We start from the raw sequence: 22,345 nt of genomic DNA, 5'->3' as shown, positions 1-22,345 counted from the left end.
GGTAATTAGTTACCTACCGATCATACTAAAGTCTTGGGCGATTTAGCTAAAGCTAACTCAAGGCGTAGTATGATGTGGATCTTGTCCCGCACGAATTATAGCTAGAATCTAGTAAGTGTGGTTTAACCACGTCCATGACTCGATTCTACAAAAGTTCTATAATTCAATGGGAGCATCATTTAGTTAAAGGCCTAATTAAATGATTAGTGGAATATGATTATTTATTTTCTGCATTTTCTGTTGTAGATTGCCATGTCGTCAAACACGAACACCTTCTCCCTACGTTCTGTCCTTGATAAGGACAAGCTCAACGGAGCTAACTTCCTAGACTGGTACAGGAACCTGAGAATTGTTCTCACTCAGGAAAGGAAACTGTACGTCTTGAAGACGCCCATTCCCGAGGCACCTCCTGCCACTGCTACACGAGCTGACCGTGATGCTTATAAGAAGCATCAAGATGAAGCATTAGATGTGTCCTGTCTCATGCTCGCGACCATGAACTTTGAGCTTCAGAAGCAACACGAGTTGATGGGTGCTTATGATATGGTTGAACATCTTCGTCAACTATATCAAGGACAAGCTAGGCACGAGAGATTTGAGATCTCTAAGGCCTTTGTTTCGGTCTGAAGATGTAAACGAGACTCCGTAGATCCATATGTACTCAAGATGATTGGGTGCATGAAAACCTCTGAGGTTGATTCCCCTTGGCCAAGAGTCGCGGCGACTTGATTTTGCAATTCTTACCAGATAGTTACAATCAATTTGTTCTAAATTACAACATGAACGAAATTGATAAACCCCTTAAATTTAAGCGTGTTAAGCTGGTGAACCTTAAGAAGGTAAAGCCGACACCATTTCATGGTGCGAAAAGGGCGGGTAAGCTAAAGGCGAAAGGAAAGTCCAAGCCAAAGGCAAAGGCACGAAACCTAAAGGAGGGTTCAAGGATGCTACACCGCTTCCCCGGTCGAAGACCGCTGGAAGAAGAAGCAAAGTCTACACGGAAGATCTTAAGAAGAAGAATAAGACTTCCTCGGTATATATGTTATATAAGTCAATCTATCTATTTCTTATGGGTATTAGATACTGGATGTGCTTCTCACATTTGTACTAATGTGTAGGGGATGAAAAGGACATTGATGAAGGGCGAGGTGGACCTACTGGCGTGGCAAATGGAGCACGGGTTCTTGTTATTCTTGTAGGGACTTATTCTCATCTACATCCTCCGGACTTGTACTAGAATTAGATGATTGTTGTTATGTGCATGCTTTACTAAGAACATTATATCGATTTCTTGTTTAGACAAGAAAGGTTTTCATTTATAATAAAGAACAAATGTTGTTCAGTTTATTTAAATGATATGTTCTATTGTAGATAGACGGACTCTATATTCTACATTTAGAGAACCCCATCTATAACATAAATACGAAAAGGTTCAAATCAAATGAAATGAACCAAACCTATCTACGCTTCGTATAAATGACAAACGCTTATCCACTCCATAAAGATGGTTCTTTGGACTCATTTGATTTGAATCATATTAGACGTCTGAGTCGTACTATTGGGCAAGACGACAAAGACTCCCTTTAGTGGACAGCGAAAGAGCGATCGACTTGTTGGACTTATCATAGTGATGTATGTAGCCCTTTCAATGTCACTGCCAGAGGAGGTTATAAGTACTTCATTACATTTACTAATGACTTAGTAGATATGGTTATGTGTATCGGATGACACGTAAGTCGAATCCTTTGAAAGTTTAAAGAATTCAAGAATGAACAAAACCAGCTTGGCAAGAGTATTAAGATACTTGATCGGATCGAGGTGGAGAATACCTTAGCCGTGAGTTTCGTGACTATCTGGTGAGTGTGGGATTCCATCCCACTCACTCTTCTGGAACACTCTGGTGGAATGGTGTATCGAAAGGAGGAATCGTACCTTATTAGATATACTGCCATGATGAGTCACACAGATCTTCCTATATCATTTTGGGGCTATGCTCTCGACACAGCAGCCTTCATACTCAACCGTGTTCCATCCAAGGCTGTGATAAAGACACCATATAGGATATGGACTAAGAGATGCCCAGGTGTCTTTTATGAGGATTTGGGGTTGTGAGGCTTACGTTCGACGTCAAGTCTCGGACAAACTGGGACCCAAATCCGATAAGTGATATTTTATTGGATATCCCAAGGAAACTAAGGGATATTACTTCTACATTCCCAGTCAACACAAGGTAGTTGTGGCGAAATATTTCTAGAAAGGGACTTTGTTTACAGAAAAACTGGGAGTTCGTTCGATCTTGAAGAAGTTCAAGATGTGAACACTGAAGTCTCGATGGAAGTTGAATGTAACCACAAAGTGTTATGGATGATGTTGTTCCGGAGTTGAGGAACAACGGTTCAAATGAACTACCTCTTGGCAGTCAATAAGTGCGTCGTCGACACGAGAGATATTCATTTATCTTGTCTGACCATGATGACGTTGTGCTCATTGAGGATGAGCCTACCTCCTATCAGGAAGCTATGATGAGACCAGATTCTGAGAAATGGCTAGAGGCCATGAGATCCGAAATAAAATCCATGTACACCGACCAAGTATGGACTTTGGTTGATCCACCTGAAGGGGTAAAACCTATTGGGTGTAAGTGGATCTTTAAAAGAAAAACCGACATGGATGGACTTATATATAAGGGTCGTCTGGTTGCAAAAGGTTTCAAGCAAATTCATGGTATTGACTATGATGAAATTTTTTCTCCAGTCGCGATATTTAGGTCCATTCGGATCGTGCTTGCTATTGCAGCATACCACGATTATGAGATCTGACAGATGGATGTCAAAACTGCGTTTCTGAATGGAAACCTGCTCGAGGATGTGTACATGACACAACCTGAGGGTTTTGTAGATCCACAACATACTGGCAGAATATGCAAGTTGCATAAATCCATTTATGGACTAAAACAAGCTTCTCGAAGTTGGAATCTTCGATTCGATGATGCGATCAAATAGTTTGGTTTCATCAAGAATGAAGATGAACCTTGTGTCTACAAGAAGGTTGTAGGGAGCACAGTTGTCTTCTTTGTATTGTATGTGGATGACATACTACTCATTAGGAATGACATCCCTTTGCTGCAATCTGTAAAGACTTGGTTAGGGAATTGTTTCTCAATGAAGGACTTAGGTGAAACAACCCGTATTCTAGGCATACAGATCTATAGAGATAGATCTAAGAGAGTGCTTGGCCTAAGTCAGAGTACATATATTGACAAGGTACTACTACGGTTTGCCATGCAGAACTCCAAGACCGATGTCACGTGGTGTGAGTCTTTCGAAGACTCAAAGTCCCTCTTCAGAGAGGAGAGACCGCGTGGATCGGATCTCTTATGCTCACCCATGGGATCTATCATACGCATGTACTCGTCACCGATGTCTCGTATGTTTTGGCGTGACGACGCAGATACAGTCGAGATCGGTGAAAGTCATCGGATAGCGGTCAAGAATATTCTTAAGTACTTGAGAAGGACTAAAGAATATTTCTTGATATATGGAGGCGATGATGAGCTAGCTGTAAAGGTTAGTGATGCTAGCTTCCAAACCGACGAGGATGATTATCGATCGCATCTGGGTTTGTGTTTGCGTAAATGGTGGTCTGTGGTGGAAGAGTTGAAGCGAATCGATACGATTACAGAGGCGAGTATATTCTTTGCGTAAGCGCGCTTTGGATCCACAAGTTCATTACTGAGCTTGGGGTGGTTCCTAGCATAACAGATCCTATTGAGCTCTATTGTGACAACAATGGAGCAATTGCGCAGGCTAAGGAACCTCGCTCACACCAGCGGACCAAACACATACTATGGCGCTTCCATCTCATTCGAGAGATCATCGATAGAGGAGATGTGAAGATTTGCAGAGTACCCACAAAAGCTAACGTCGCAGATCCCTTGACCAAGACTTTGGCACAGAGAAAGCATGATGGTCACACTAGGTCATTGGGCCTTAGAGCCTACACTGATTGACACTAGTGCTAGTGGGAGATTGTTAGTTAGATCCCTAGAGCCAATTATATGATGATTGTTGTATGGACTCATTGTATCATATTCTTATGTATATAAAGGCATTTGTTTTTGGTTATTATACTTACTTGCATTGGTGCCAAATAACTAAGTATAATAACGTCCTTGAGTAGAAGGTTCTTATCTATATCAATCGATTGGTTGAATCGATAGTGAGATGGTATAGAGAACACTACTCTTAATCATTCCTAGTCAAGTATTAATATTCAGGGACAATGTTAATACGACGAGACTAGCATGTAGGTCAACTAGATGACTTGATCTCACAAGTCATGGATATGGAGATATTAAGTTGACACATGGGTATGCATTGGAGAATGTATACTAAATGACCCGCCATGAGAAAGTATCATGGATCGTTATATGAGTGTCATATACTTTCTCATGTGACTATTAGTATGACTATTAGTCCTTGAACCTGAAGTCACCATGGTTCCCTACATGAGTTACGTGTTAAACGTCACCCGTAACGGATAGACTATAAAGGCGATTACTTGGTATGTAATAAATTATGCGGAGGGATGTGAGTGGTGTAGATGGGATCTATCCCTCACATATAAGGGGGTGACATCGTTATTCTTGATAGAGTGAGACCACTAAGTGCGTGGCCAAATGAGTCAATATGAGATATTGAGCTCATTTGATTATAGTGAGTCTACTTGGAGTTCAAGATTTAGATTGATCAGGATGACACCGTCTATGCCTCAAATTGATCAATCTAGATGTCAAGGATAGAAGGACACTTGTCATATATTCTGAAGAGTCACAATTAGTAGTTACAAGGTGATGTTGGATCTTAACATTCTTATAACTTGGGTAGTAATGATGTGTTGCTAGATACCGCTCATTACTTATGCTTCTAAATGAGTTTAGGAGCATTGCCAACGTTACAAGAACCTATAGGGTCACACACAAAGGGCAATTAGAAGGAGATTAGGTTCATTTGATGTACCTAGAGGATTAGGTTCATGTGATGAACCAAATTGGATTAAGAGTAATCCAAATTAGATTAATTGAGTAAGACTCGATTGAGTTAGACTGGAGTTAGACTCAAGTGAGGTTAGACTTGAGTTAGACTCAAGTGAGGCTAGACTTGAGTTAGACTCAAGTTAGGCTTAATGATGATATTCATTGAATTTTGAATTTAATGATAAATGGAATTCAATTTGAATTTTAGATTCAAATTTCGAATGAGTTTCAAAATGGCCAAATGAAGAATATTAAATACTCATTAAGGCTCATTAATGAGGCTCATTAATGGTGTTAATGAGCATTAAGTATTTTCATTAGATGAAAATACTTAAGCCATTTTTACTCTCATTTTCATGATCGATCATTATTATTCCTCCTTGCTTCTTCTTCTCTCCCTCTCCTCCTCCTTGGCCGAACACCATTAGAGTGCTAGCACACTCTAAGTGTTTTCTCCATCTCTATTGTTCGTATGGATACGTATAGAGATGTGTCCACTTGAACACACTCGAGATCCGACAACTTTTGGACGAGCGGAATTTGCGAAGGGCTTCACTACAAGGGTAATCTCTTAACCAAGTAGATCTAATGTAGATCTAGGATAGAAAAACATGTACATGAAATTTTTGTTCTTTTAATCTTCGCACAGATCCGGTGGCATGAGATTTCGAGGTTTCCGCAACGCAAAAAGCGATTTTTGCGGCTCGAAAATCCCAACAGGCATTTCATGGTGTGCTGCATTGCACGTCTTGCCCTCCTACCCCTCAACAGAATGGGGTTGCAGAACGCAAGAATTGTTATCTCCTTGAGACCACTCGGACTTTTCTTCTCCATTCTCATGTTCCTCATTAGTTTTGGGGTGATGTCGTAGTTACTGCATGTTATCTCATCAATTGCATGCCTTCCTCCACTTGTCAAGGTAAAATACCTCATCAGATCCTCTACCCTCATCATTCTCTTCATCCTTTACCACCTCGGGTCTTTGGTTCTATATGTTTTGCTCATGGTCTTGATCTTGGCATTGATAAACTCTCTCCCTGGTCTCATAAGTGCATTTTCCTTAGGTACCCACGGTCTCAGAAAGGGTACAAGTGTTATTCCCCTACTCTTCGTCGGCATTTTATCTCTGCTGATGTCACATTCTTTGATTCGGTTTCATTTTTTGGGCCTCTAGCTTCCCAGTCCGAGGTTTCTCCCTCTCCACCTGCACCAGTGACTATCTTTTGTCCTCCGGTGGCGCTTCTATTATCCCCAGCCTCGTCTTCTCCTTTGCAGGTTTATTAGCATCGTCCTCGTCCTACTTTGTCGTTGCCCAGCACTGACACTGCCGTGGACGCATCTTTGGAACCAAGTCCTTCGCTGTTTCCTCCAGTCCCATCTCCTGACTCTAATATTCCCATTGCACTTCGAAAGGGTATGCGCTCCACTCGTAATCCTTCTCCTCACTATGTTTCTGAGTTACCATCGTCTTTCTCCTTCCTATTATTCTTGTCTTTCTTCATTGTCGTCTATTTCTCTTCCAAAGACTGCAGGTGATGCCTTTGTCCATCAAGGATGGAAACAGGCTATGCTCGATGAAACTTGTGCTTTATAGAGTAGTGGGACTTGGGACGTTGTTCCTCTACCGCCTGGTAAGTCAGTCGTTGGTTGTCGATGGGTGTATATGGTGAAGGTTAGTCCAGACAGTATGGTTGACAAACTTAAGGCTCGGCTTGTCGCTAAAGGCTATACTCAGATCTTCAGATTGGATTATGGGGATACTTTTTCTCCTGTTGCTAAGATGTCTTCTGTACGTCTATTCCTGTCAATTGCTGTGATTCGCCATTGGCCTCTTTATCAGTTAGATATCAAAAATACATTCTTGCATGGTGATTTGCTCAAGGAAGTCTACATGGAGCAACCTCCGTGTTTTGTTGCTTAGGAGGAGTCTTCTGGTCTGTTATGTCGCCTGTGAAGATCTTTATATGGCCTCAAGCAATTACCCAGAGCATGGTTCGGTAGATTTAGTACTGTAATTCAACAGTTTAGCATGACTCAGAGCGAAGCTGACCATTCTGTCTTTTATCACCACTCATCTACTGGTTGCATCAACGTAGTGGTTTATATTGATGATATTGCCATCACAGGTAGTGATCATCTTGGGATTTCACAGGTAAAACATCTTTTCAAACATTTCCAGACAAAAGATCTCGACAAACTCAAATACTTCCTGGGGATAGAAGTAGCACAATCTAAATAGTGGATCGTCATATCCCCGCAATGGATATTTTGGAAACAGGAATGTTAAACTCAAAGATAGTCGACAACCCTATGGATCTTAATGTCAAGTTCATGCTAAATCAGGAGAAGCCTCTTCCAGATCCTGAACGATACAGGCGATTAGGGAAACTAAGCTACCTTACTGTCACTCGTCCAGATATCTCATTTGCGGTAAGTGTAGTAAGTCAGTTTCTCAACTTTCCATGCAAAGAACATTGGGATGTTGTGACTCGTATTATTCGATATATCAGAGGTGCACCAGGAAAGGGTCTTTTGTATGCAGACAAAGGACATACTCGAGTCGTAGGATACTTTGATGCAGATTGAGCAGGATCTCCCACTAATAGAAGGTCCACTTCTGAGTTTTGTATATTTGTCAGAGGTAACCTTGTTTCTTGGACAAGCAAAAAACAGAATGTTGTGACAAGATCCAGGTGCAGAGGCAAAGTATCGAGCTATGACCATAACTAGTCAAGAGCTTATATGGCTAAAACGGTTGCTTTAGGAACTCATGTTTGAGGTTACACAAATGTCACTTATATGTGACAACCAGGCCGCTATGCATATTGCCTCAAACCCAGTTTTTCATGAAAAGACAAAGCATATTGAAATTGACTGTCACTTTGTTTAAGAGAAGGTCATCTCGGGAGAAATATCTACTAGTTTTGTCAACTCATCAACTAGCAGATATATTCACTAAGTCACCGAGAGGCCCCCGAATTGATTACATATATAACAAGCTTGGTGTATATGATCTATATTCTCTATCCTGAGGGGGAGTGTTGGAATATTGTAACATAACTAGGGGTATTATTGTAATTATGCTATATATTCTCCTCTATGTAAGATAATAACTTCGTGGTGTCTAAGACACGGGTTTCTCTTTTTAACAATTATTATCTTCTTCAGAATTTTGATGTCACAAAGTAAAAATCATGCTACCTCAAAACATGGAAAAATATAGCATCATCCAAAAAGAGAGAGAATATGGACCCTCAAAGTTCTTCAGAAACAAAGATAAATAAGAAATAAAGCATAACTCGAGATGGAAAAAATTACACTGGATGATTAAAAGAGGTATACCAAGGCTTCAACTCCACCAGCTAAAGCAATCGCTTCCAGATTTCTATCATCAAAAGATAAGTTCCATAAGCCACCAGCAGCTTCTCTCCTGGGCAAGTGACAAATTATTTTACTATTATATAAAATATTAGCAATGCTGAAAAAAATGGTGTTCTGAAAACAAAAATGAAGATAAAAACCTCATAATAAGATGAAATATACAAGCGTTTATAGATATTGGAAGAAAAACAAGCTATAATGCAGGCCAAAGAGGATAAAACATAACAATTCAGAAACTCAAAGATGAATTCTGAGAAGACAATTCAAAAGGACAAATACCTTACACCTTCAATTTGAGAATAAGTTAACCGCACTAGCGCTTCAAGTACACCTGACTCTTGACCAACAGCCGCATTATTGCTGTCGCTGTCGCCATGGGCTGCCAAATTGGCCAAAGCTCGAGCAGCCTAAGATAAGGGAAGAAACTAGTGATGTACAATTGGGGATCCAAGAATCTCAAATCACATCACCTAGGATAGACTAAAAGAGGCCAAAAGAGACAATGTTGTAAGACTTTTAGCAGAAGAATACAGAAGCCCTGGAGAAAATACATGCTAGTCAACCCCACATATCTAAATCAAAAGTCCTTAGGCAGTTTAAATCACAGGTCCCAGCAAACAAAAAAGTAGTCACTAACTAGACCAATTCCATAAATAACTCAAAATTTCCTATCTTTGGGTGTTGGACATAACAAAATCTATTATTTTCATATTGCACACAAAAGATCATATATCATCAAGCCAAGCAAGTAAAAGAAAGTAATGTACCAAATTCTAACCAAATTCTAAAGTTTCCATTTTAATTTTTTAATGTATATTTTTACATATATCATAGTATTGGTGATTGAAGGAGAGCCTTAGTGCAACGAACGTGTGACCTAGAGGTCACAAGTTCGAGTCGCAGAAACAACCTCTTGCAAAATAGGATAAGGCTGTGTACAATAAACCTTTTCCCGGGACCTCGCATTGGTGGGAGCTTCGTGCACCAGACTGTCTTTTTTTAATCAGAGTATTGGTGATTGCAAGGTACTACAACTTTCAGAATAATAGCGTGAGTGACACTCCATTTGTACTATCTGTTTTCATTTCTGATGCTAGCTTTTTATAAATTTATTTTATTATTTTATGTGTCTCACCTAAAAAAAAGACTGATTGGAAGCATAAAAATAGGTTATCTTCATTGTTAGAACCCAAGTGGTGTTTTGGTGTGCTGTTAAATAAGTTTAAATTAGGTCCTTATTATGTTTTAATATGTGTGTCTAAGTGTACAAGGATTTAGGAGAACACACATGTACCTGATGGCTAAGGAACATCGAAGACGGCAAAGTCTTGGTAGAAGATGCAAGCAAGCGAGAAAGATAGCATGAGAGTGCATCCGAGGTATGAGGAGCTATGAAAGAGTATTTCGGTGGAGGAAGGACGCATGGAGATGAGCTGGAAGGGCTTGGTGCATCTGAGGGATGAGAAGTCGAAAGGAAGACTGCTCGAGGCGACTAAGACAAAGTCCAGACCACTACATGTCTGGGCAACTGGAGTACACCCAAGCGACCGAAGAAGGTGAGCTCAGCAAACGGTCAAGTACAAAGGTTGACCATTTTCTAGGCGATTGGAAGTCGTCTAAGCAATTGGAAGCCGACCGTTGAGTCATCCAGACCCATTGTTGAAACGGATCAGAACGGCCACATTAGCAGCCTCTAGGTGATTGGAGAGGCTCCAAGCGACCAGAAGGAGTTAGTAATCTAGAGACGTTATCGAGCCGTTATAGAAGTGGATACAGACTGCCGAGTCAGCAAAGATCTAGTTGACTGGAAGGCTTCCGGGAGACCAAAAGCACAATGGTCAAATCAATATAGAGTCTATAAAAGGGACGAACTAGATAACACACGCTCGAATTCATTGTCTTTCAGTTCTTTTAATTGTTGTAAGCGGCTTCTCTCCCTCCGGGACATTTCTGAAGAAAAGATAGTGGACAAACGCCTTTATAGTTCTTGGATTAGCAACTCGCAGGTTGTAAACCAAGTAATTCATCGTGCCCCTTCTTTTATGTTGTGTTTATTTTCCCCTCTTTTATGTTGTGTTTATTTTTGATTAATTATTGTGTCCTTGCTAAATTATTAGCAAGAGAAATTGAGTTTTTATTTGCAGGTCGCTATTCACCCCTCTCATCTAGCCAATGCCAACATTTGGTATCAGAGTCGGACTCCCTAGAAGAATTAACGATCGTCATCCATCTACCGAAGTTCAAGGGCGAATTCCCCATGTCAAAAAAGAAAATGGAGGTATTCTTTAAAACCGATTTTGAGATTACGTTATGTATTAAATACGGTTTTGAAGCACCAAGGAATGAAGACGGAGATGAACTAGAGGAACATAGATAAACCTAAAAGCAACAAGACAAGTTCATGGCTAACGATATGGTAGAGTTCCACTTGTTAAGCGTTTTACCAATGCATGAACTTAACCAGATCAGTAACTACAATTCTGCTAAAGAACTAATGCAGGTTCGACAGAGCAATCTTTTGGAGGCTATAACTTTTGACTTGAGACTCAAAGTCAGGCTCTGTTTGCGTTCACGCATGCAAAATTTTAAGATCCACATTTATTACCGAGAACCGTAATCGCCAAGTTTCGGGTTCAAAATCCACCGTTTAGGCCCTTTTGAAGGCTCGGAACATATTCTTTACTATTTTAGTAATTTCTAATTTTTATGGTATTTAGGGTATTTTTGGTATTTCTGGGTTAGAGTTTGCATATATAAGTATCTTGTTTAAGGTTTTGAGGCAGTTTTGATTAATAAGAATTTGTGGCCATGTTATTTCTTCCCAAACGTTGAGTTTTGTTGCCTATCTCTTGGCATTTTACGGAATCAACAAGATTTAAAAGATCGGTTCCGGTATTCTTACACGAATCAACGGATTTGATATTTATCTGCTGCATCAAGAACTCTGGGAAAATTTCATAGAGCTCTATGAAGCCACCTCGAAGGTCAAGTTGGCTAGGCCTGACCTACTAAGGAGTCAAACAACCTTCGACCAAGATAAAGGAGATCTTCACCAACCTTAACAACCTTAGAAATATAGTACCAAATCAAGACATCCTCAAATACGCTCAAAATGCCTTCCCAAGGACTCAAGAGTGGATATCGATAGTATACTCCTACTATATTTTGAAGAATCTCAAGATAAGTAATTTAGAAGAATTCTTTTCTACCATGGAATTACACGAATCTAAATGTGCAAGTATAAAAGAAACAAAAAAGACGAACCACAATATAGCTTTAAAAGCAAGCAGAGGGAGTCAGATTTGGAGTCTTCAATAGATGGAGATAACAAACATACTTGGTAAGAAAAAAAAATTAAAAACTAATCATTTTGATAGGAGACGGGCATCGAAACTATTAAAGAAGAAGAGCAAACGAAAGGTAAGGTGCTTCAACTGTGATGAGAACATCAAGGACAATTGCCTTAAGTTGAAGAAAAAGTCCAAACTGAACGGCAAAGACAAGGTGAAACCCAAAGAAACAATTCTGAAAGTAACATGGAGCGACATCTCATCTTCAGAGAATTTGAGCATATAGTTGGTCTTGCACTAATGGCAACTCATCAAGAAGAAGATTAAAAAAAACTTAAGTGGAGAAAGCAACAATGTAGGAGCCTCGTCCTATGAATCCAACACGTGAGGTACGTAATCTACCCTCGGATCAACTATACAATGCTATTAAAATGTTTTCTAGTTCATTATGCAAACTAAGAACTAAGCATATAGAATTGAAGAAGAAAAAAAATTGACTTAGAAAATAAATTGGAAAATTCTTGTTTAAAGGAAGAATTAGAGAAAACATTGAATTAAAAAAGCAAAATTAAGGGAACAAATAGGAATTAAAAAGTTAGCATTAGAAATTTTTTCCATCAGTTAAAATAGTGTTAAAGAACTAAAGAACAAAATTTAACCGACAAGGATTAAGATATGGAGGACGAAAATATTATTTTAGATACCCTAGGGGTCAAATCAAAAACATACCAAAACATTTTATTCCACAAATATTTGGTAAACCCAAGTAAATTTATTTTGGGTGCCTAAGTTTATTTTGACCACTTACAAAAATTTCATGAAAAGTCAACTAGAGAAAAGATTTTTTTAAAAATATGGTTGACTTGATATGAATGCATGAAATTAAATTTTGTTTCTGATTATTCTGTTTATAATTTTATGCAAAATATTTTTCTATGAAACTATGACGTTTTTTATCAGTAGCTAAAATTTTATGATTTTTGGATGCTTAGAAATTTTTGTTAAAATTATTTTTTTTTAAAATATGCATATTAAAATTAGAAAATTATTGAAAACGAATGTTCGATAAAAATTAATTTTATGTGATAGGAAATATTGTGTTTTACACTTGATAAATATTTCAGATTTTTTTATTAATTCAAAATATTTTTACCAAATTTCCGAATAAGGGGAGAAATTTTGAGTTTTCTCGAACTCCATATTTTTATGTTGTCAAAAGGAGGAGAAATGAAAATTAGGCATAAATGTAGGGGAGTTAGAATTATTTAACTTAGTTGCATTATGATTATTTTATTGTGATTTACCTTAATTTAAACTTAGTTTGACGAACATGAGAAAGAGGGAGAATATTAAAACCTCAAGTGGTGTTTTAATGTATTATCAAATAAGTTAAATAAGATCCTTATTGTATTTGATATGTGTGTCTAAGTGTACAAAGACTTAGGAGAACATATATGTATTCGATGGCTAAGGAGTATCGGGAACGGTAAAGCCTTGGCAGAAGGCGCAAGTGAATGAGAAGGATGGTTCGAGAAAGGAGTTGATGGGCTCAATACATCCGAGGTACGAGAAACTACAAAAGAGTATTTCGGTGGAGCAAGGAGGACACACGGGGATGAGCTGGAAGGGCTTACTGCATCCGTGGGACGAGAAGCCTGAAGGAAGACTGCTCGAGGCAATCGAGACAAAGTCCGGATAACCACAAGTCCGGTGACCGAAGAATCACCCAGGCGACCAGAGAAGGTGAGCTCAGTGAATGGTCACGTTAACCATTTTCTAGGTGACCAGAAGCATGGAAGTCAATTGTTGAGTCATCCATACTTGTTGTCGAAAAGGATGCACTCTCCAGGCAACCGGAGAGCCTCCATGTGATCGGAAAGAGCTGAGTCATCAAGAGATGCTATCAAGTTGTTGACGAAGCAAATAAAGATTGAAGTTGAGTCAACAAAGATCCAGTTAGAAGGTGCCAGGTCAACACAACGGTCAAATTGAGATGGAATCCATAAAAGGGACTGAAACTCGAAGAACCAGATAACGCACCCTTGAATTCATTTCCTTTCCCTTTTTTTATTTCTCTTGTGCTTAATCGTTGTACCGAAGAGGAGAAGATAGTGGGCAAGCGCCTTTATAGTTCTTTGACTAGCAACCCATGGGTTCTCAACCAAGTAATTCATTGAGTCCCTTCTTTTATGTTGAGATTATTTTGATTAATTAGTGTGTGTCCTTGCTAATTTATTAGTAAGAGAAATGGAGTTTTTATTTGTAAGTCACTATACACCTCTCCCCTCTAGCGATCCGAACCGTTTTCGCAGCACCAACATTCATAAGTGAGTATGTCTTTGCATATATAAGCTACAATAGTTACAATAAACTACACTCCATAGGCAAAGAAAAAAGTATGCATAATAACTGATTTATAAAGATATGACAAATGGAGAGTATTTGTCTTCTTGGACATCGTTGCATCTTAAATGAACAGAAATCAACATAACATGCTTGGAGATCTCATGAAAATGAGGTCACAATCCTAGTCACTTATAAAAAGATGGTTAAGTGGAGGCCAGATGGACCAATCTGTGAATGGCAGTAAACCAACTGTGCAGGTTGCACAGAAGGACAAGAAAATAGAGACGAGAGATTAAGGTTAGAAAAGTAAAGAGAAGAAGAAGAAGAAGAAAGAAAAGGGAGAAGATGAATTAAACTCCAGCACCACTTGATGTAGACCGACAAAGGAGGAAAAGGAAGAAATATGGGGAGGGGATACTAGGGTGAAAGAAAGAAGAGAGACATAAGAGAAGATAGGAAAACATCGAAGAGAAAGAAGATCCAAAATTCACAACCAAAATATGGTATCCAATACATCAACAAGATACCTTGTCAAGGGATTAGGCATAGATTAGAAACATCCTCAAAGCTCATTAACCTAACAACTAAATCCACTATACAAAATATTACCTTTACACCAATTACTAAAATATCCTGAAAATTAAATCCTATTCTACTCTATAGTGAAAATAAATGATGTATGTGTACATCTTTCTCTTAAAAGTCCTACCAAGTACATGTTTGTCAGCATATTTAATGTTGTAATAAATAGATCAATATAGGGGTCTACAGACTTCCTTTCCTGGTGAAATTTATAAAAAGATCCTGCTAAATCATGCCCATAGCAACAAAGCAATCAACAAGCAATGGCATAGGTTGTTATTGTCTGGGCTTTTTCCTAGGGAATATCTCAGATTGCTTTTTAAGTTTGAGATATGGCATATAACATTTTTGTAAGTGATGAAGTTTGATGACAGGAAATGCTCTAATTCTTGAGATATACTCAAGAAAATTCTCCTATAATAACTGAAGAGGGGGAAAAACATAAAAGCCACAAAAGTAATAAGACGTTCAGACCTGTTCTTGAACTCCTCAAAATTTGCATGACTTAACAAGTGTCACCAGTGCACAGACACCACCAGCAACCACAATCTCCATGTTGCACTTATCATCTGCAGCCAGGTTTCCAAGTGCACCTGCAGCTCGTTCCTAATTTGAGAATAAGCATGTGTATTGAAGTACTTTCTTATGATCGTTGGGATGTTAAACTGGCAATAGAACACATAATGAAGCATACAAGAACTTGAGTTGCTCCAGGTTGCCATTTGAAAATAAGATCCACCAAAGCTTTTACTCCGCCAGCTTCAGCAATAGCTGCCTGAAACCAAAACAACTAATGTTGATGAATAAGCCAACTACAATAGCCTCCAAATACCCATTGAACAGCAGACCTTATGCTCCTCTCCAACAGAAAGGATCCAAATACCCCTAGCGACTTCTTCTGCAACCAATCTGTTTGAGGATCTAGCAAGGTTGGGTAAGATACCAATGCCCCCTTCGTCAGCAACTGCTTTTGCGATTTTGGAATTCACTGACAAGTTTGCAATAACCTACACATTACAAATACAAATAGACAAAATGGAATCAAGACCAAAGTTCAGTAAAATATTTATCATGTCAAACCAAATCTCAACCTTTGCAGATTCGGACTGTAGAGCTTCACGACAAGATCCAGCAAGTTCCAAAAGTAAAGGTATTCCACCATTTTGCACCACTGCTTCTGCTCTTGTAGGTTCAACTGCAGCATTCTCATTCTTGGTCACCACAAATGTGGCCAGTACTGTTGCTGCTCTCTCCTGCACATCCTCTTGTGAACTCTTTGCTAATCTTAGCAACATCAAAGCCCCTTGTCTCAACCAAAAATCATCCATCCCGTGTGGATTGCTCTCTGCGATACGAAGAAGTGAGTGCAAGAGTATCCACTCTAACCAAATCATGATATCATTCAGATTCTTATCCTTATTCTTGAAATTTCTCCATTGCACAAACATAGTTCGTTCGTTCATGATTGGTTGCTTGAAGAAAGAAGCAATCCCCCCTAAAACATCAGTAAACTGGGTAAGAAGAAGCTTCTCTTTAGTGTTGATGAATGTGCTAGGATTGCGTCTCCCTTCCTCATCAACTGCAGAACAGTTGAGCGCGCAGAGAGCCTGCAAATTTTTTGTCACAGAGGGAAGCCTCAAGACAGCACTTGCAGAAACATCAGTCCTTGAAACATCCAAACCGACCAGGTTTGGGAGGCTACTCCAAGATAATGACGCTGTAGCCCAGTGGATATTCCTTGAGCTAGCTATCGAGAGAAATCTCAGTGACACCACATTCACTAAGGCAGCCTCATCAATCATGCCACAATCCAAAAATGCAATCTCTGACAACCGCGGGCAGTGCCTGGCGAGGGCATTGGCGGCTTCACCATTAACATCTCGGATGCCAGAGAGACGCAACCGCTTCAGTCCTGTGCAGCACATGGCAACATGGCGGACTGCATCACTGGTTATTCGCACGCAGGAGACGATCTGGAGGCTCTCGAGTGCCTCATGGCGCGCAGCGATCACAGAAAGAGCGACATCCGTTATTTCGCAACAATTATCCCCAGCAATCTCCCGAAGGCCGCGCGCCTGTAGGTGGATGAGGGCGGATGCGGTCTTGGATCCATGGAAACGGAGCCGGCGGAGTTGGGCGCACCGGCCCGCGAGGATGGCCGTAATGTCGGGATCGCATCCATGGGCGCGGAGGTCAAGAGACGTCCAGAGGCACGGAGAGGAGCCAAGGAGGCGCCAGGCCTGGCAGGTGGAGGCGAGGTTCGCCCGGTCCAGGTAATTGAGACGGGAAAAGAACTGGAGCACCGTGTCGTCAGGTATGGCGGTCCAGTCCCTGGCGGCAGCGTCGGCAACGCAACGGACCTAGGGGTGGAGGATCTCGCTGTGATCAGAGGAGGGTTCCGAAACGGCGGCCGAATCCTTGACGTGGGAGCCTCGTCGCCGCATCCTCCGGCTCATGGCGAGCAAACTACCGGTAGGAATCTCGTTGAATCAATCAGTTCTTGCGAGATTTACCATGCGAAATCCTCAGGCAGAGGCATGGGCAATCGCAGCGTTTTCGCCTCGTTTTTAGTCGAATTCGATCGGTAATATTCAAATAATCCCTACAAAATATAGTATCACTATTAAATTTGTTATTAATTTTTTATTTAAATATTATAATTTAAAGCGATTTACCAAATGACACAGCTGATTATGCGATTTACCAAATTGCGTAGCTGATTTTGGGATTGTCCAAATTGGTTGGATTAATTTTCCATTTTACCCTTCTCAAAAATCATATGCGTGTTGCGTGATCGTCCAAAGCAAGGTTGGGTTAAATAGCAGTTTGAGGTATTTCCCATTCGCGTGTTTTCCTATAAAAATGATCTTGACATTGCTTGTATCCTGCTTCATCGGCAAAATCAAAAACCCTAGTTTTCATTGACGAAATCAATCTAAATCTCTACTTTGACTTCATTGGCCCTCCTCCATTTAGTGTTCATCGACACTTTCACTAGCTTCGCTCACACCTCATCGACGACACTGAGACCAGCTCTTAACGCCTTATCAGCGACTACATGATCTACCGGTATAAGACTTTCATCGCTTCAGTTGGTGTTTATTCCCCGAAAGAATCAAGTCCGAGTGACGATTGATCCTAAAGAGACTACACAATCATTATTATTTGAAATGTCAAAGAATTCATCTTCTTCTCAAATAAAAATATTTTGATTATATGTTTTAAAAATATTTAAGTAAAATATGTATACGGAGTTTAACTTAATTTCATAAAAATTATATAATTGAATTGGCTTAAGCACTACCATATAGGTAGGTTATCAAGCTTAGTTAAAAAAACATATTATGAACTAGGTCATAGCTCAGTACCCATCTTCAAATAGAAATAATGTTTATAAATGATTCGATTTGTACAATCAATTACTAGGACTACTGATTGTCATATGTACTTTGTACTTTGTATTAAAGTTTGTTAAATATATCTAAATGAATTAGCTAAAAAGTATAATTTATTTTAACTTTTGTATCGTACTTTTTACCATTGAATAATTATCTATCATGTTTGGTCTTCTAAATAGTTTAATTTAATTTGACGAAAATCATGTTATTTGATTAATTATTTACAAAGCTTAATTTGTATAGGGCAAGAAATACAAATATCTAGATATGCCAAAAAAAAAAAAAACTAATGAATGATTTATCACATATAGTAGAAGTTACATTGGAGGAATAAATTAGGTCATTTTATATAATTCTTTTGTCAAACTTCCCTAAAGGGTAAGGGCAAGGGAAAGAGACACTCAAAAGCGAATCTCCATGGAAAACACATTACCATTATTTACTTAAAAGGAAACAACACCTCTTAACCTCTAATATAGAAAAAGAGGAAGAGAGAAATAGATCACACAGAACAACAAGACAGACACACAAGAAAGAGCAACCACGAGGAAGAAGAAGAAAAGAAGAAGAGGGAGAAGAGTTATTATGGTTCAGTGGCATGTTTACTCCAAAAAACGATCGAAGTTTTATTAGAATTTTCTCTCTACCAAAGAATCCTCATAATATATAAGTTTATAATAATTCCTATAAATAGTGCTCAATAACATGCCAAAATAGTCTCTGAAAAAATTGTAATAGAATTCTATTACGAAAAAATTAAACTGAAATTTTGTTAGGAAAAACTGTAACATAATTTTTCCATCGTTTCTTTCTTTTCATCCATAACCTCTCTCGCATTGGCCTTTACTCAGATATGAGTCACCCATCAACAAACTCAACCTTGCAAATGTTCATCCCTTCGAAGAACATGAGTATTTGAGCAAAACTCCACTTGGATCTTTGGGTCTGAACTTTCTTTCTCTAGCATCTAGAGACAAGGATTAAGTTCAACCAATGTTTGAACTTCTATGTGGTCATTGACTTTGTCAACATATTTGTAGCATTGTCTGCAGTGTGGACCTTCTCAAGTTAAATTTTTCTGAAAGCAATCAGTTCTCTGATATTGTGATACTTCATATTAATATACTTGGTTCTTGCATGATACGCCTAATTTTTTTTATCAAATAGATAACACTTTAACTATCACACAACAACTTAACTCCACTTTACTGAACCCCTAGTTATTCGATCAACCCTGTAAGTTATAAAACTTCCTTTATTGCTTTAGCTACAACCATGTACTTTGACTCCATAGTTTATAATGCAACTATGGGTTTATCATTGATTTCCAATAGCTAGGTCCTCCCGCTATAGTGAATATGTATCCTATAGTAGATCTCCTGTTATCTTGATCTCCTATATAGTATGCATCCACATATCCTAATACTGAAGAATCTTCCGATTGTCTACAAAACATGTGGCAAAAGGCGATTCACTTGCCCCCAGTGCCCCCGCCAACCCGTCGCTAGGCCAACACGGAGGAGGTAAATCACGGGTGACTACTAGCCATTAGTGCAAATGGCCAAGACATATTATAATCAGTTGTATTCCTCAAGTATATGAAAATCCACTTCACTGCATCCCAATGTAGAGATAAACTTGTTCACCGTACTAACTGCTTACGCTAAATTTGATCTCATACAAACTATGACATACATTAGACAACCAACTACATCAGCTTATGAAACCTTTGACATCTCCTGGAACAAAATTTAACCGACAAGGATTAAGATATGGAGGACGAAAATATTATTTTAGATACCCTAGGGGTCAAATCTGTAACGCCCACCCCTTTTACTACACTCCTGCCTAGTGAGGGCGGGGTTACTTTCTTACCCTAGACTTAGTAAACTTAAACATTCATACATACATACAGCGGAAGCATATCTATGTTTGCCTAGAATCATACTAAGCATAGAATAACATACTAAGCATATGAGTATGAAATACATAGTTCAACTTAAATAGTCATAGTATTCATTTCTAACACATGCATAGGGAATCATAAAAGACATCACATAACATAACATATTATTCTAAGTTCACTTCAGCAAGTCATTTTATTTCTTTAGCCAAGTCACCATCACACATCTCTTGCCCCTTCCTCCTGCTCCTCTAGTTTATCTATCCTTTACCTTTATCTGTGGTACAAGGAAAAGTATCTGTAAGCACTCAAGGCTTAGTGAGATCCTTTCCTACTCACAAAAACCAATATATCATTTAAAATCATCATATCATACATCATGGAATAGATGACACTCATATCATATAATTAAAACATATCATATCATGACATAAATCTTATCATGGTATAAGTAACATCATATCATAGCATAACTCATATCATAACATAAGTAATCATCATATCATGGTATAAGTAACATCATATCGTAGCATAAATCATGTCATAACATAACTAATCATCATATCATGGCATAAGTAACATCATATCATAGCATAAATCATGTCATAACATAAGAAATCATCATATCATGGCATAGGTCATATCATAACATGGGAAATCATCATATCATGGTATAGATCATATTATAACATAAGTGTACATCATAGCATAAGTGAAAACATCATGACATTTCTTTTCATAACATCAAGACATCATATCATAGCATAACAGTAAGCATCCTTTCACATCATTTCGTAAGCATGGATTGCAAGATGTCCTTTAAAACATGGGTAATGTCATGTGCAATATGCCTTTCAAAACATGGTTTATGTCATGGGTGAGATGTCTTAAAACAATATCATATAGTACTTGAAAATAATCTCAACATGAAGGGGCCCGACTTAGTACCACATACATACATAATGCGCGCATCCTAAGTAGACCCAAGGTAGCTAGTTTTGAACCTACTAGGAAACTAGGCCCGTAGCTCGGCCTAGGGGCACGTAAGGAGCCCACCCTTTACTAGGCCCGTAATTCGACCTAGAGGCGCATAAGGAGCCCACCCTTTTGGTACAAGTCATTCAAAGTAAAATACATGTCATATCATATCTCTATCATTTCATAACATATTCATGTCATTCATAGCATATCTTATTCATGTTATTCATAGCATATCATGTTCATGTCATTCATAGCATATCATGTTCATGTCATTCATAGCATATTTCATTCATGTCATTCATAGCATATCATGTTCATGTCATTCATGTCATTCATAAGGTATGCATAAATGGGCACATATCCATGCATACTTGGGCACATAGCCATCATACTTGTCTTGGGCACATAGCCATCATATTTTGGGCACATAGCCATTTTAGATATCATTCTCATGCATGGTTCATAAGCATATTTAAACGAGCAATATAATACATCATGGAAAGAAAAAGAAAACATAATCATGCATGGATCATAAGTTAACTTCTTCTAATTCATATCATGGCAAGGAAAGTACATATTGGGTCACAATTTAGTCTAAATCCACAACCCACTAAGGGTGCCGAAACATGCATAGGCTCATTTAGGTTATATGAAATCATACAAGCATATGAACCCACATTCATTCCTATAACATTTATTATAAGGAACATCATAAGCATATTTGATCTAGGTTCTATGCTTCCTAGGTTTTAAAATCCATCTTGGCCGAAATATACAAGGTCCAAAACTTGGTTACAAATAGCATGTAAACATGTGAATCCTAATCAATTTCCATGCATTTATCATAGGCATTCACATGAGTATATTAGGTTAAAGTTCAAGCTTCCTAAGTTCACCAAGTGTAAGTGGCCGAATGCTACAAAAGCATAAGTTCTAAGCACAAGAGTACCCTATAAATTTCATAGCATATCATAGAGAAAAACATAAACATGTTAGGGTTGAATTTAGGCTTGCCTAAGCCCTACATTTCATGTTGGCCGAAAGTTCATCATGGAAAAAAAACTAACCTTAAGCAACATGAAATCTCAAGTGCATTATGTTATCTTCATATCTTTTCATAGGGTAAAACATAAACAAGCTAGATTTGAGGTTGAGCCTCCTTAAGGTATTTAATCCCTTAATGGCCGAAATCTTAAGGTAAGATCCTACTAGTTCTAAGCAACATACAAATATAAAACATCAAGAGAACATTCACAACATATTATGGAAAACTTCATACTTGATACTTCTTCTCGAATTTACAAGCATGTGAGTACCTTATGAATTTCATAGCATATCATGGGGAGGAACATAAACATGTTAGGGTTGAGTTTAGGCTTGCCTAAGCCTTACATTTTATGTTGGCCGAAAGTTTATCATGTGAAACCTA

The 22,345-nt window shown here is 38.6% G+C and overlaps 1 pseudogene; it reads right to left on the bottom strand.

Moving 5' to 3' along the window:
• Positions 1–22,345, bottom strand: part of LOC121999492 — a 51,469-nt pseudogene that overhangs the window by 5,351 nt on the left and 23,773 nt on the right.

This window comes from Zingiber officinale, chromosome 7A (assembly GCF_018446385.1).
Source record: "Zingiber officinale cultivar Zhangliang chromosome 7A, Zo_v1.1, whole genome shotgun sequence".
NCBI lineage: Eukaryota > Viridiplantae > Streptophyta > Magnoliopsida > Zingiberales > Zingiberaceae > Zingiber > Zingiber officinale.
Note: the sequence above shows the minus strand (reverse complement) of the source record. Positions and strands in the feature narration are given on the sequence as shown.